Here is a 16670-nt window from a genome sequence, read left to right as displayed (position 1 = left end):
TTTGCATATATTTTATAGTCATTGTTCAGAAGAGATATTGGTCTAAAATTCTCAGGTTTTTTAGGACCTGATTGCTCTTTTGGTATCAAAGAAATGTAAGCTGTTTTCCATGATGGGGGTATTTTACCCCCTTGTTGTATGTTACAAAATAAATCTCTAAGATGTTCAACCATTTCTGCTTGCAAAGTTTTGTAGTACACCGCTGTTAAACCATCCGTTCCAGGAGCTTTAGCTGTTTTCAGTTGTTTAATTGCGGCAATAATCTCCTCAGCTGTTATAGGATAATTCATTCTCTCCTTTTGTTGGTTGGTAATTTTTGTAACTCTTCTATTTTCTAAATATTTTTCTATAAGTCCATTCTGCGTGTTATCTTTAGCATATAATTTAGTGTAATAATCTACAAAAACTTCTTTAATTAATTTTTGTTGAGAAATTTCCTTCCCTCCAATATCAATACTATCAATAGTCCGTGTGCTCTGCTTCTTCCTTAATGTATAAGCCAACCATCTGCCCGGTTTGTTAGCATTACAAAATGTATTATGTTTCGCATATTGTAAATTTGTTGCTGTTTGTTCCGCCATAAGCATTTGAAATTGATCTTTCAAAAGTTTTATAGCACCACATATTCTTTCATCTGTTGGATTTTTAATAAGTAGCTGTTCTTTATTCTTTATTTCTGCTTCCATTTCAGATCTTTTCATTTGTCGATTCGATTTGTGTTTAGAATTCATGTGAATGAGTACCCCTCTCATATACGCTTTACTCGCATCCCACACGATTTCAATAGGGGTACCCTTATTCAAATTCATTTCAAAAAATTCTTTCATCTGCTTTTTAAGTTCTGTTATATTTTTTTCGTATCTAAACAAATTTTCACTTAATCTCCATGATCTTCTGTCAATCTTTCCCATCTCAATTTCTATCCATACTGGGCTATGGTCGGTTAGAGTTCTTGGAAAAATCTTTGTTCTTTTTGTCTTAACAAGTAGATCAGCTGATAATAAAATAAAGTCAATCCTAGAAAAAGATCTGTGTCTATCTGAGAAAAAAGTAAAGTCCAATTCTTTTGGATTATGTATTCTCCAGATATCTTTTAATTCCAAATCTTCTTTCATGTCAAAAAAAGTCTGTGGTAGTCTAATCCTTGACTTCGCCAAACTCTTTTTATCTATTTTAGAATCAATTACTCCATTCCAATCTCCCATGATTAAAATAGATCTATAGTCCCATTGCAATATTTTGGAATGCAAAGTTTTGTAAAAATGATCCTGTTGTTGGTTAGGAGCATAAATTCCAATCACTAGAATTTGGCCACTTACTGTATGCAGTTCAATTGCTATAAACCTACCACCTTCATCTGCTTCTATAATTTTAGCTGACAGTCTTTTATTTATATAAATAACCACACCATTCTTTTTTTCCAAATTTGAAGCTATGAAATGTGTTCCTAGTTTTGAATTTATCAAGTATTTTTGATCTTGTGTTCTAACATGAGTTTCTTGTAGGCAAATTATATCATTATTAAATTGTCTCAAATATGTAAATAATTTCTTCCTTTTCTGTGGTGAATTTAATCCATTCACGTTCCAAGATAGAAACTTAATCGTCATGTAGACTTTTTTGAAGCGACGAGCAGAATTGTCGAATATCTTCCGAAGTCTTCAACTTTGCTCCCCCCATGGCTTCACATTCTTGTGTAGTACTCTTGACTCCCTTCTTATATTGTTGTAACTTGGGTCTTTCCTGTTGTTGCTTTTCTTTAAGTTGCTTAGAAATTGCTCGAGTTACATGCTGGTCTTTAGCTTCTGCCATCTGTACTAGGTCCAAAGCCACATCTCTTGTAGTCACAATCGGAGAGGGCTCTAGCAGGGGCTCCTCCAAAAAGCCTCCTGTAGCACCCTGCATTTCCGCTGCCTCAGGTTCCACCTGCTTAAACTGTTCTTCCATCTCTTGCTGAAGTTGCTTCTCCTTGTCACTCTCCTTTATCTCCAACACAGTAGATGTACGTGGGGATGGTGGTCTCTCTTTAAGGACAGTAGAATAAAATTGTTCTGCCTTCTCAACAGTGTTTAATCGATATCTTTCTCCATTATACCTCAAGATTATGCCAGTTGGAGCATCCCACCGAAATGGAATTTGTTGTTTTTTTAATTCATTCACTAAAAATCCAAAATCTTTTCTATCTTTTAACATCTTGGGTGGTAGCTCTTTATAAACTCCAATCTGAGCACCCTCCACTTGCACAGCAGAGAGAAAAGACTTTTGCAGAATATCATTTCTCATTCTTCTATCTGTAAAATATATCACCACATCTCTAGGCAGTTTTCTTTGTCTGGCCACCCATGAATTCACTCTGTAAATTTTGTCCATTTTGTAAAAAATCTCTTCAGGGTTAATTTTTAACAACACAGCCAGAGCATCAGCACAAATCTGTCTCAAATCTTGTCTATCGTTCTCTGTTATACCTCTAAGCCTTATGGCGAATTCCATGGACCTGAACTGCATCATCGTAATTTTGTTTTCAACTCTCTGCATTTTATTATCAGCATCAGAAATTTTATAGTCAGTGTCCTTCATTTTAACATTCATTTCTGATTTAAATTCTTCCAATTTAGCATCCGTTCTGATAATTGCTTCTGACAGACCAGACACCACAGTCATCAATTTATTAGTCACATTGTCATATTTCTCTTGCACCACCTCTTTAATTTCATTAATCTCCTGCTTAATTTCCTGTTGTGACTTTTGAAATTTCTCATCCAAAGCCTGAGTAATAAAATCCTTTAAACTTTCAAAATCAAACTCTTTTTTCTGGCTCTGCTGGCTGGGAGGCTGCTGCTCAGGTTTATGTGTGGGGGATTCCCCCCCCCCTGTCGCCTTCCCTTCCTGTTTAGGCTTGGAAGCCATTCTGCCACGTAGGCTAGCTTTTCTAAAAAAGGAGATCCTTTTTCCTTTTCCACCACCACAAAGTCCTCTAAAAAATTCCCCCAGGTTTAATCAAATTGGGGATAAGATTTAAATTGAAGCAAGCTCAGGCTTATTTTAAAAAAAATTTTTTCCTCTTTTCTTTTTCCTCCTTGTTACAGACAGCACAACTTTGTAACTAGTTGAAATAACATTACGAGTCCACTCTCACTTTCAGCTTGTTAACGCTAAAGCTGGGCGCCATTTTTCAAGCCGCTTTCGCTCACACACTTCCACTTTAAATCACAGAGTCACAAAAGTATTAATACTTGCAGTTTCGAGGTTTAGGGGTTCAAGTTCTTATCTCCCCCTGGTTGTTGGAATTAATTTTGTTTAAATTGAGAGGTTGCTGCTGCCGACTTGCTCTGTGCTCGGCAGATTCGTCCCACGCCATCCGGAGTCTCAGCGAGTTGAAAGGGAGCCGCGCCTGTTTCCTCCCCAGTAACAGCTGTCTGGGGGCTCACAGGGGCTCAACCTGCTCCTTGCCCACTCTCTTCCTCAAATCCTTCAGATCTGGGAATTTTCAAGCTGCTTCTTTGGATCGAAGCGGCTCTACGGGCAGCAGGGCTGGCAGTCCAAGAACGGGACCATCTTTCATCGGTGGCAGGCAAACCGGAAGTCCCTTTCTTCATATATTTTAATCTCCAAGCCTTTAATCACCTTAGTTGCTCTTCTTTGCACTTTTCCCAAAGTCTCAACATCTTTTTTTTATAATGTGGGGATCAAATCTGGATTACTAAGGAGTATTATGAAACTCATAAACTGCAAGATGTGAAGTTAGTGGGCAATTGAATGATTAAACATTGATTCTCATGCACCATTGTTTTAAGCATTCTCTTTTACTCTGAACATGGCTCTGAATAATTATCCAACATATGAAAGAAAAAGTGAAGAGGTACTATCTAGGTTTTGAAGAGAAATTGGAACAGATTATCAGACCTACTGTATTGCATATCACCTGATTTGCTGATGGAGGAAGAATGCGGAATGACCAAACTGCAAAAAAAAAAAATCTTTTTATTTTGAATACAGTCAGGGTATATCATTTACAAAAGAAAAACAAAGAAAAAGCATTGAAAGGTATTAACACATATATTGGTAACAGTAGTAATAATGTAACAGAGTAATTTAGCAATATATATATTGACATATAGTTATAAACTATCTTTATCTTTAATTCATACATAACAATAATCTTCCTTCATCTAATTTCTACCTCTTATCTCTAACCACCCATAAAATCTATTCCATATCAAGTAATATTCTGTGTCATCCTTGTCTTTTATTTTTAAAGTCACAAAAAAAAAAAAATTAAGGTGAAAGTAAGCAATTTGGTTGCATTCAAGAGGCATGGTATAAAATAAGTTTTATGTCTTTATTAGTTGTCCCTTCTTATTTAGATCAGGTCTCAGAATAATGATATAGCATTTAGGGAAAAAGATGCAACCCAGTAATCCAGCTGCTGAAGCCAAGATGGAAAAGATCTCCACAGCCACCATGTATTTTCCTTTGGTGCTCAGATAGGTAGGAACAAACAATACCCAAACACTGCAAAAGACCAACATACTGAAGGTGATAAATTTAGCTTCATTAAAGCTGTCAGGTAAATTCCTAGCTAGGAAGGCCACCGTGAAGCTGACAGCAGTCAAGAACCTCATAAAGCCAAGAACAGTATAAAACATGGTGGTTGAACCTTCATTACATTGCAGGACAATTTCTTCAGTCATGGAGTGCATGTCAGAATCTGGGAAAGGGGGGAAATTTGCTAACCACACTACACAAATAGTAAATTGTACCAGGGAGCAAGGTAGGACAATAGAAAGAGCCATCCTTTTCCCCACCCATTTCCTCATTTTTGATCCAGGCTTGGTAGCCATGAAAGCAAGAACAACAATGGCTGTTTTTCCCAATATACAAGAAAGAGCTACAGAGAAGATAATGCCAAAGGCAGTTTGTTGCATGAGGCATTTGACTTTGTCGGGTTGTCCAATGAAAAGCAAAGTACAAAGGAAGGAGAGCAGGAGAGCAATGAGAAGGCTATAGGTGAGGTTTCTGTTATTGGCTTTAACAATTGGAGTGTCTTGGTGTTTAATGAAGATCCCTAGTGTTAAAGCTGAGATGAAAGATAAGGAGATAGCTATGGCTATCAAAGAAATCCCCAAAGGTTCTTGATAAGTCAAGTAAGTTATTGTTTTTTGAAGACAACTATCCTGATCTTTGTTTGGATAATGATCTTCTGGACATGGAAAACAATCATCTAAGTCTGTGGGAAAAAGAAACAAAAAAGAAAACCATTCATAAAAATACTATTTTTTTCAGTGCCAATAATCAATAATACACCAGATCCACTAATGGGTTCTGACTGCTTTTTCTTAAAATCATTCATTACACAATTTACAGTATTGCAGTAAAAGTAATCAGCATTACCTTTACTTCCAAAAATGAAGGTATAATGGAAGCATTTCAGATACTCTAATGACAAACATTGGTTTCCTGAAAAATATTTAGAATATATTCAAGGAAACCTAAAAAGTGACTATTCAAATCTGGAAATTTGAACCTGCTACTTAGAGTGAACTGATTAGTCTTATCATCAAATATCTTGCTGAGTTATGCCAATTCAGTTCAAATATTTCATTTCTGAATAGTACAATGTGATGTGAAGCTCAAGATTTTGAGTCACGATATTTGTTAATAAATGAGCCCACAATTATATTTATTAATATAATAAATATATCCAATATACTCCTTTGCTTATATTTATTAATACAATAAATATATTCAACATATTCCTCTGCTTACCCATTTGGTCTGCTATCTTCCCTTCTGGACAGCGTCTACAGTCATAGCAGCAAGATAATTTCCCTTCCACTTTTATCTTGCTATGGCCAAGAGGACATTTCTTGTTACAGATGGAAAGAGGCAATGTCTGTTCATAAATAAAATCAGAATTCTTTCACATGAAAGAATTTATGCTTTGGGGTTGTTCTTTTCATGAGTTAAACATACTGAAACTCTTCATATTTAATCCAAACCTTGCTATTCCATTCTCCAAATTTGTTTCTGGTATAAATTCCCCACTCCCTCAGCTGCACCTTATTTCATATCTATCATAGTAAAGGTAAAGGTTCCCCTCGCACATATGTGCTAGTCATTCTCAACTCTAGGGTTAGTGCTCATCTCCATTTCAAAGCCAAAGAACCAGCGCTGTCCAAAGACGTCTCCATAGTCATGTGGCCGGCATGACTAAATGACAAAGGCACACGGAACACTATTACCTTTCCACCAAAGGTGCTCCCTTTTTATTCTACTTGCATTTTTTACATGCTTTTGAACTGCTAGGTTGGCAGAAGCTGGGACTCATTCTCTTACATGGCACTAGGGATTCAAACCGCTGAACTGCTGACCTTTCGATTGACAAGCTCAGCTTCTTAGCCACTGGGCCACCACATCTCATATCTATCATAGTAATCCCAAGTGATCTAAGGAAAGAACTAGAATCTGGAATGGGAGAACGTTTAAATTCAGAGCCCTTCAAATAGGCTTTTCTTGAAGATTTTCTTGAAATTTTGGGCTGGTGACCTATCTTTACCATAGCTCTTTCAAAACTTGGTTCACTTTTCCATTGATTTTTCCATCTTTTAATGACACTTTTGTGATCTTTAAATAGTAAAAATCTGATTCAATATTCAGCTATTTTCCGTTTGCCTGCTTATAATAGAATGATGTCATTTTGGGAAGCTTTCTTTATTTGTTTGAAATCTGGAGCAGATTGAAAACAAATGGAATTTGATCCTCTATTTAAGGAATTACAGATAGTACTGGTCATTTATTTACACACCCTTCCAAAAATCTTTATTTCGAGGCACATACGTTACAGTTCATTAATTTTTTTGTCCACAGATTTAAGAATTTAGTGGGTGGGTATGATTGTCTGAAATTATTAAACTGAAGAGGGATATAATGTAAATTGAAATCAGGTATAGAACTCTGTTTTATAAATATAGACAGATGGAAATTTTTGTATCACATGATCAATTTTATTTTTAGAAAATAAATTTTAGATAGCAATCATATTTCCAACAATACTACAATTTGAAGAAATAGATTGAATTTCCAGCTGAAGTTCTTTATTTTTGAATAATATAGTCCAATATTTTAATTTTTGCTATAGATTGAATATATTTGAAATATATTTAAAAAACAGCGTTTCTTTAGGCTATTTCATCTATTTGAGGTTGCTAAAAAAAATTATCCAAGTGTTATTGTTGTATTTAAATCATTTATTGGTATGGGCAGTGACTAAATGATTTTCTAAAAAGTGAAAAATAAGACATACCTGGTTAAATATGGGGGGCCAAACAGCATCCTGGGCAGAAATGGTGAGGAGCTTGTCTAGTGGAGCCATGGGGTCGATCTTTCCTACTTGAACTCTTAGAAAAGACTTGTTTGGGAATGTGACCCAACTGAAAATATCAAATCCAGTTTCCAATTCCCCATTGGGGCCAAAAGAAATCTGTTCTCCAACACTGTTGTTAAAGGAGACTTTCTGCAAAAAATGGTGGAGCTAAATAAAGAAGAAGAAAAGAAACGAGAAAGTTAATAGGATTCATTAAAGGGTATGAGGAAAACCCAGGTATTTTCATTTCAATTTGGTCTATGCTTAATGAAAAGTAAGCTATTAAATTTTGCCTTAGTCTACATTACTTCAAACTAGAAGGGAAATTATATTTCTATGACATGCATTCTTCTATTTTATTGCCTAACATTTTTTTAAAAAAAAATTGAAAGGTTTTCAAATGAGAATGCCATCACAAAGTCTAGTAAGGGATAAATTCATCAGTTGCTCTGATCAAATGTGTGAGCCAAGTATTTTGACTTAATTTGCATAAAATGTAGAAAATTCTCCAATGTAGAAAATTGTAGGCCAAAATGGCCTTTATGTCCAACCAGATATTTACCTTAAAAAAAAATATTAAAAAGGATAGCTTAACACATTGTAAGCCGCCCTGAGTCTCCAGAGAAGGGCGGCATATAAATCAAATTAAAAAAAAAAAAGCTTCCAAAATTTCTTTTATACAGTTCAATGGCAAATTTGCTATCCACTTGAAATAAGTGGATTTACATTTTAACATGTTCAGGAATTATTAACAGTCTCATAGAGACCTAGAAAACTATAATATCTAAGAGATAATATTATCACTCAGGAAAGCCCTACATTGGATCCTGAGATTTAGCTTACATTTCTCTAAGAAATTAACAGTGGATTGGCCCATCTAGGATTGTCTAGTTCTTCTCTGTTAGTCTTAGTCCCTCCAAAATTAAAATCCAATAACCTGGATTAGTGAACATTACCTGTCATGGTGCTTGAAACAATACCTTCCTTTTCTCTCAAGAAAAGGAAACCAGAAAATTAACGGGATTTCTTGACTCTGATTAATGATTTGGCTTTGATTAATGAAAAGTTACATTCTAAATTTCTCATCGGTCTACGCTATTTAAAACTGGAAAAGAATTACGTTTTCCATCATATGTATTATTATTATTTTTTACTTTACTGCCTAACTAGAATATTTCAACTGAAAATATTTCAGGTGAGGATTCCATGAAAACATTGACAAAAGAAGAAAGCCAACAGATAATTTTTTCTTAGTGCAATTGAACAATCCAATACTTTTTACATAACATGATGACTTCCTGAATTTTGTAGTAGCCAACATTACCTGCCATGGTGATTGAAGGAAGATCTTCCATCTCCTCTGATCAATTATTTGACCTTCTTTGAATTTGTAAGAGTGGGACCGTATGGCCCTCAGAGCATGTGCCACAGCATAGACTGCATTGTAGATGCTGTAACTATGTCCACTCACTATAGTCTCAAAGACAGAATTAGGAAGAGTCTCCAGCTTCTCTTCTCCTGTGCAGAACCTTTCAGCATTCCTATCTGTCATCTCACTGGGGAATGAACAATCAAATGCATCTTTCCAGAAATTCCTTATAAACCCATCTTCTTTTTCAAAGTTTGGGCTTCTCTTCCACATAAATTTTTGGAAACCTCTTAACTCTTCTGAATGAATTGCAAAGGACAGAGCACCGTGGAGAAAATCTATGGGCAAGTGCCTTTGCATTAGAATGGAGGTAAAATCCATCTGAGCTGCCATGATCCAAACTTTGGCCTTTCTCTCCTTTGGAATATCATCAGTATCTAAAACATAGATCATTATTCTCAAAATCATAATGCTTGTAATTTCAGCATTCAAGATCACTGCAGTGACTGTACTTCTCATCATCACTTTATATATTTTATCTGCCTCCTCCACCATTTCAGCAGCTTCACTACCATACATCTTTTGGGGTAGACATTCTATAAAGTCAAAGCAGATGCCTCTCTCTGAAAACATGGAAATACTCTTTTGAATAAATCTCTCTCTATCTTCCTGATATAGAGAAATTAACCCAACCCAGGTCCATCCGAAATGCCACAATAAGTATAATATTCCTTTAAGCTGGTGGATCTCATCTGGGAACATCCATTTGACAAAATATGCTGCTGTTTCCTTATTCATCAGTGGAGCTGATCCATATGTGATCTAAATGGGGAAGAAGAATAGAGGCAAAAAAGATATATTTTTTTCAAAGTGAAGTGTGTGATATATAAATTTGTTAATTGTCACCCTTGCTTAATCTTTGAACACAGTCCCCAAGTTTCACATAAGCCAACCTTTTGCTTTTGATACCAATGGTGTAAAAGTATTTACTAGTTTAACAACTTGGCATCAGGAAGTTTCAGGGTGTTTAAGAAGAGCAGTGGTGGTGATTTTCATTGCAGATCATGAGTTGGTTTTATTGAGGTTTTAGAAAACCTACCGTGTTTCCCCAAAAATAAGTCCCTGTCTTATTTTTTTAAAACCCCAAAATAAGCAATTGGCCTTATTTTTGGGGAGGTTTTATTATTTTAGGGTGTGTGGAGCAAGATGGGGATCCTCTTGCCGTCTTACCAGATTTCCAGCTCTGTCTCCCTAACCCTAACCAGAGGACATAGTGGGGACTGGCTGCACATTCATTTAAATATTTTCAGGGAGGGCTTATTTTCAGGGAGGGCTTACTTTCAGAGAGGGCTTATTTTAGCACATATACTCAAAAGCTTGATTGGGCGTATTATCAGGGGTTGTCTTATTTTCAGGGGAAAAGGGTATCACAAGCACTCAACATTGCAGGTTTGATCTCACCTGAGGAAACTTGTAGTTACACAGAGCAGTTGCCATGTTGACACAGGTCTTAGTACGGGGTCCTCCAATGACAGCTACTGTATTGGTCTGGTCATTGCATTTGTAGTTGGGGATAAATTTATCCTTTGTAGATAGAAATTCCATTGCTAAATGGTAAGTTGTAATGTCATCAAAATAGTCAGTAGCAATGTGGAAACCCAGTGTAACATTGGGTAAAATCCCAGAATGATCATTAATCTCCTTTACAGCAAATGAGAGAGCCAAAGTGTGTTGATAATTATGAGTGAGGAACCTTCAGTGAAAGTTATAAACAATGCCAATATGATTTTTCCTTCAGAATTATATAGTAAATATTTGTAACTTTTACATATATTTATAAATACAGAAAATGTTGTCCTTATTGTTTACTCTGGTCATCTGGCATATGATAGCCCTACAATAGCCCTTGGTTGTATGGAGTGGTAAGTACTAATGTGGGGAATTATTCTGTAGCCCACTTTCTTCTCTATTTAAGTCTCTTTTTCTGGGAAACTGTCATATTCATGGTCAGATGTACAGTATATTCCAGGCTTAATTTGGTTGTTTGCAATATTCCTATCTAGAGTGAATCAGAAGAGATACAATTTCAATCTTGTGCTTATAACATTCTTACAAGTAATTTGACCTTTGGGCATTTGTATTTTGTAAAAATAATAATCCAGTTCCATTGCCCACCACAGTCTTCTGCATTCCATGGTGACATGCAAGGGAAGAAAATTCAGAAAGTATCAGATTATATGTAGACTATTTTTAGAACAACTCTACAGTTTATATTGATCATGATTTTTTTTCTTAATGAAATAAAGGACTGTGAATGTACTTTATGGGAAATATTTATTTATTATTTATTTATTAGTTTGATTTATATGCCGCCCTTCTCTGGAGACTCAGGGCGGCTTACAATGCTTTTAAGCAATAGCCTTCATACTTTTGTATACACCTGCTTAGTAGGGCTTTTGCCCCCCCCCCCCAAGCAGTGTTCTATTTTATACAAAGTCAGCTTATTGCGCCCACAAACCGGGTCCTCATTTTACCTACCTCGGAAGGATGGAAGGATGAGTCAACCTTGAACCTGGTGAGATAACCCTTATTACAAAGATAACCTTTGTAATAAACAGTAAAATAAAAGCAGCAATACTTCCCTCATTGGAGACTTCAGAATTTTGGGAGCTTAAGACTCTCTTCGCTTTAGAATTAAGACATGGCTAAGGGTCATGCATTATGGTAACTATTTTACGGATGGAAGGAAGGAAGGAAAGAAGGAAGGAAGGAAGGAAGGAAGGAAGGAAGGAAGGAAGGAAGGAAGGAAGGAAGGAAGGAAGGAAGGAAGGAGCCTGGTGGCTCAGCAGACTGATAGCATTGTGATTAACACCAGCTGTCTGCAATTACTGTAAGTTCGAATCTCACCAGGCTCAAGGTTGACTCAGCCTTCCATCCTTTCTAAGGTAGGTAAATTGAGGACCCAGTTTGTGGGGGCAATAAGCTGACTTTGTATAAATATACAAAAGTATGAAGGCTATTGCTTAACGCATTGTAATCCGCCCTGAGTCTCCGGAGAAGGGTGGCATATAAATCAAATAAAAAAAAAAAGGAAGGAAGGAAGGAAGGAAGGAAGGTGGGAGGGAGGGAGGAAGGAAGGAAGGGAAGGGAAGAAGGAGGGAAGGAATGAGCATTTAGGTGGTGATATGTATGAGTCTGTGAATGACAATGAGGATACTTACAGATACTGATCAAGGACATCATGTGAAGGAACACTTTGAAAAGTGATCTCATTTGAAACAAATAACATTTGATATATGATAGCAGCAATGATTAAATCTCCTGATTGATAATACTTATGAACAATTGGAGGAGGATCTCTGAGGTTGCAAGTGCAGTCTGAAGAAATGCACATTGTGTCAGAAAAAAGGAACGAAACCAGTGTTCTGAATAGAAGCAATTCAGTATATATTATAGCCATTGTACAAATCAAAGTGTAACATCAATGTTACCATTCCACTGGTGAGCTGAAACATAATCAATCAGCCTCTCATGAATGTTATATGAAATGAAGTATCACAGATTAAATGTGCATCTTTCTTATTCTCTCGACTTTTAATTCTGTACGTCTGAGCTGACATTAATGGAATGCAATTTTCTTTAACCTGGGTTCATAGTTATCTCATGTTTATTAGGATTCCCTTGATACCTGAAGAAAAGAACAATACATTTTAATCTGATAATTACCTGGGAGATAATAGCTTACTTGTGGAACTACCTTCCTTGCATTTTTGTAAAATGTCAAAAGGAAACATATTAATTTTATCTTAGCTCTACTACTGTGAACTTTTGAAACTTAGATGTAGAGCAGAAAATGAGGAAGAAACTTGGGAACATTTTGTTCTAAATGTGTTTTCATGTTGGGCAGATACATATCTGAGGTGCTCTCTGAACTTGATTGGTTCCTTGCAGATATTTCATTACCCAAACTAGGTAGTATCAGCAGTGCAGCATGGTTGATGTTACCTAATTTGGGTAATGAAACATCTGCAAAAAAGAGATAAGCTCAGAAAGCACCATGAACCCCCCCTCATTTCAACCCTGAGCTACAAATATTCTCATTTATAGATCCCCATGTATAACCAAGTCCCAGATTTTATTCCTTTAAACATAGTTTAAAAAGAAGATAAATTCATTTACTGCAGCCATTTTCTCAATTTCTGTTCAATGCCATATCTATTATGAAAAGTTAGGATACAACATGGTTCTTGAGGTCAAGGATGGTTTGAAAGAGGGAAATAATGCTGAACTCGTCGTATGAATCAATGAATTAAGATGTAGTTATTTATATTTATATTTGTTTATTTGTCAAACATATATAAGATAACAGATATAAGTATAAACATGATTATGAATACAGGAAATGGATACGAATAAATGGGGACAGTAGGACAGGGACGTTGATGTGCTTATGCACATCCCTTACAGACCTCTTAGGAATGGCGTGAGGTCAGAGGTGGGTTTCAGCAGGTTCTGACCAGTTCTGAAGAACCAGTAGTGGAAATTTTGAGTAGTTCGGAGAACCGGTAGTAAAAATTCTGACAGGCCCCGCCCCCATCTATTCTCTGCCTCCCAAAGCCCAGCAGATTGGGAGGAAATGGGGATTTTGCAATATCCTTCTCCTGGAGTGGGGTGGGAATGGAGATTTTACAGTATCCTTCCCCTGCCATGCCCACCAAGCCACGCCACACCCACCAAGCCACACCCACAGAACCAGTAGTAAAAAAAATTGAAACCCACCACTGGGTGAGGTCAACAGTAGACAGTCTAAGGTTAAAATTTTGGGGGTTTGGGGATGAAACCACAGAGTCAGGTAGTGCATTCCAGGCATTGACCACTCTGTTGCTGAAGTCGTATTTTCTGTAATTGAGTTTGGAGTCTATTGGAGTCTTACGTTTGTATCGATTGTGTGCTTGTGTATTGTGGTTGAAGCTGAAGTAGTCACTAACAGTTAGGACGTTGTAGCAGATAATTTTATGTACTATAAAGCCTGGTGGCATAAGATATTCTGTTGTGAGCAGAGGAGTGGAGTACTCTTCTCACGAAATATCTCTGGAAATAAGAAAATATATACTTTTCTTATTTATCAAATTTAGATGACTGTCTTTCTCACAAGAAAAAACTCTGGGTGGTGTTTCATAAAAAAAAGTGTTAAATGCAATAAACATGTCAAACACAGTGAAATAAAAATCCAATTATAATAGATACCACTGGTACCTGAGATCTGCAGGCATTTTGACAAAGCCAAGTCTTGACTGATTTTGAAAGAAATAAGGAGGGCTGGGGATAATCTCATTTCAGGAAAGTTTTTTTTTTCTGCCTATGAAAAAATGCTTTGCAAGGTTCATTTTGTTGGCTTCTACAAGGCCTTTAAAATATGGTTTTGACAACTGGCTTAGAAATGACATGATTGGGTGAAGCCTATTAGATGTTTCTATAATTACTCATTGGAATTCATTCTCTTGCATCTTTTTTACCATTTTGTTTCTACCAATTTAATTTAACTTGATTGTATTTTTTCTTCCAAATCATTTTTTTTATTTTAAAACAAAAATAAAACATAAAAACATCATCATTCCAAATAATTACAGACAGTGTATCGATTGGTTAACATCCTATTGTGCTCCCTCTTCTTTTCAAAATATCACTATACATCCAAAGCTTATTTTCATAAAAAAAATATTCCACTTAATTTATCTCAATATCTATTTGTTATATATTTATCTCCATGTTTTATTGTCCATCCATTGATAAAATAAGTACCAAATCAAGTAATATTGTTTATCTTCCTGTTCTCTTATTTCAAATTGCTTAACGCATTGTAAGCCGCCCTGAGTCTCCGGAGAAGGGCGGCATATAAATCAAATTAAAAAAAAAAAAAAAAAAATGTCAGTTTACTCATTTCAGCACAATCCATCATTTTCTTAATGATTTCTTCATCAGTAAGTGTCTTTTCTCCTTTCCAATTTTTAGCAAATACAATTCTAGCCACTGTTAGAAGGCTTACAATTAAATATTGCAATTCTTTATTATATGTTTCTGGTAAGATCCCTAATAAGAATAAAGCTGGTTTAAAGTCAATATGTCTCTTAGTCATTTTTTCCAACCACATGTGTATCTTAGTCCAATATCTCTTTGCTTCTCTGCATGTCCACCACATATGGTAATAAGATCCTGGAGTCTGATGGCACTTCCAACATTTCTCCGATTTATTCTGGAACATTTTGGCTATCCTCGTCGGGGGTAGATGCCACCTGTAAAACATCTTATACAAATTCTCCTTATATGCTGTTGACATTATTATTTTATAATTATGTGACCACAATTTTTGCCATTTCTCTAAATCAATACCAAAGCCAAAATTTTCCCCCCACGCTATCATTGCTTCTTTAATTTGTTCTTCTTCCAGTTTTACTTCTAACAAATATCCATACAACTTTTTAATTATATGTTCATCAGAGCCCATTAAAATCTTATCCAAATTAGTCAAAACATTATAAATATCTTCTTGTTTGAGATCCTTTCGATATCTAGAAAATATTTGCATGTATGAAAACCAATCCATTTTACATCCCTGATCTTCTAGAGCCTGCTTTAATTTAAGTTCACCCTTTTCATCCAATAGTTTACTATACCTAATAATTTGTTCCCTTTTAAATATTACTGGATATGAAAAAGCTTCAATTGTAGATACCCAGACTGGACTCTTCAATAATGATATTTTTGGACCTTCTCCCAGTTCAACATAAAGCTTCCCGTATCTGATGTCTTCTAAAATACCCTTGTATTTTTGTTCCTTTGTACCATAAAAAGGCATTCCGCCCCATCAACAAATCATGTCCTCCAAATTCAGTAATCTGGTATTTCTCAAAGTTATCCATTCTTTAATCCACATTAAACTTGCAGCTTGGCCAAATGAAAACCAAAGTGACTTCTACAGAGGACTACATAACAAAATAATTGAAATGGAATATGATAATATATGTATAATGGAGGACTTTAATGGAATTGTGGACGAAAATTTGGATTATAAAATGAATAAAGAAATAAAACATGCTAGAAAGATATTGCCAAGATCTTTCTTCAAAATGATGGAGGAAATAAATATGAAAGATACATGGAGAGAAAGAAATAGAGAAAATAAACAATATACTTTTTATTCTGACAGACATTCATCTTGGTCCAGATTAGATATGATATGGACAATGGACTTGCTGCTGAATATACTGTAGAATATTTGGAGATAGAAACTAATTTATGGGCGGACCATAACCGTGTGATAATAACTTGGAAAGGACGAATAAGAAGATCAAGATGGACTTTAAATAATACAATATTAAAAGAGGAAGACTAAAATGGAAAGAGACTTGGCTTTTTTCTTCAAAGAAAATAAGAAAGAAGAGACATCGATACAAAATCGATGGGATACAATGAAGGCATATTCTAGAGGACTAATTATAGATTAAACAAGGAAAAGGAATGCAAAAAAAAAGACAAACCTCAAAAATATTGACTGATGATTATAGAAAGCTTGAAAAGGAACTCCAGAAAGACCCACACAAGAAAGATGTCAAAATTAAAATGGATATAATAAAGCATAAAATGGACTTACTGGAGAAAGAAGAACTAGCTCAAAAAATAAGAAGTGCTAAACAAAACTACTTTGAAAATGCGAATAAACCAGGCAGATGGTGAGCATATAAATTGAAAAAGGAAAGAGAATTGAGGAAAATAACATATTTAGTTGATGAACAAGGACAAAGTAAATTTGGAAATAAAGAGATGGGGAAGATAATACAAGACTATTATAGACAACTTTACAAAAAAGAGACCATTGAGGAGGAGAAAGTATTAAAGTATTTACAAGAAGCAAAATTACCTCGGATTTCTAAAGATATG

This window comes from Pituophis catenifer, unplaced genomic scaffold (assembly GCF_029215685.1).
Source record: "Pituophis catenifer annectens isolate HBS135680 unplaced genomic scaffold, rPitCat1.0.hap2 SCAF_15, whole genome shotgun sequence".
Lineage (NCBI taxonomy): Eukaryota > Metazoa > Chordata > Lepidosauria > Squamata > Colubridae > Pituophis > Pituophis catenifer.
Note: the sequence above shows the minus strand (reverse complement) of the source record.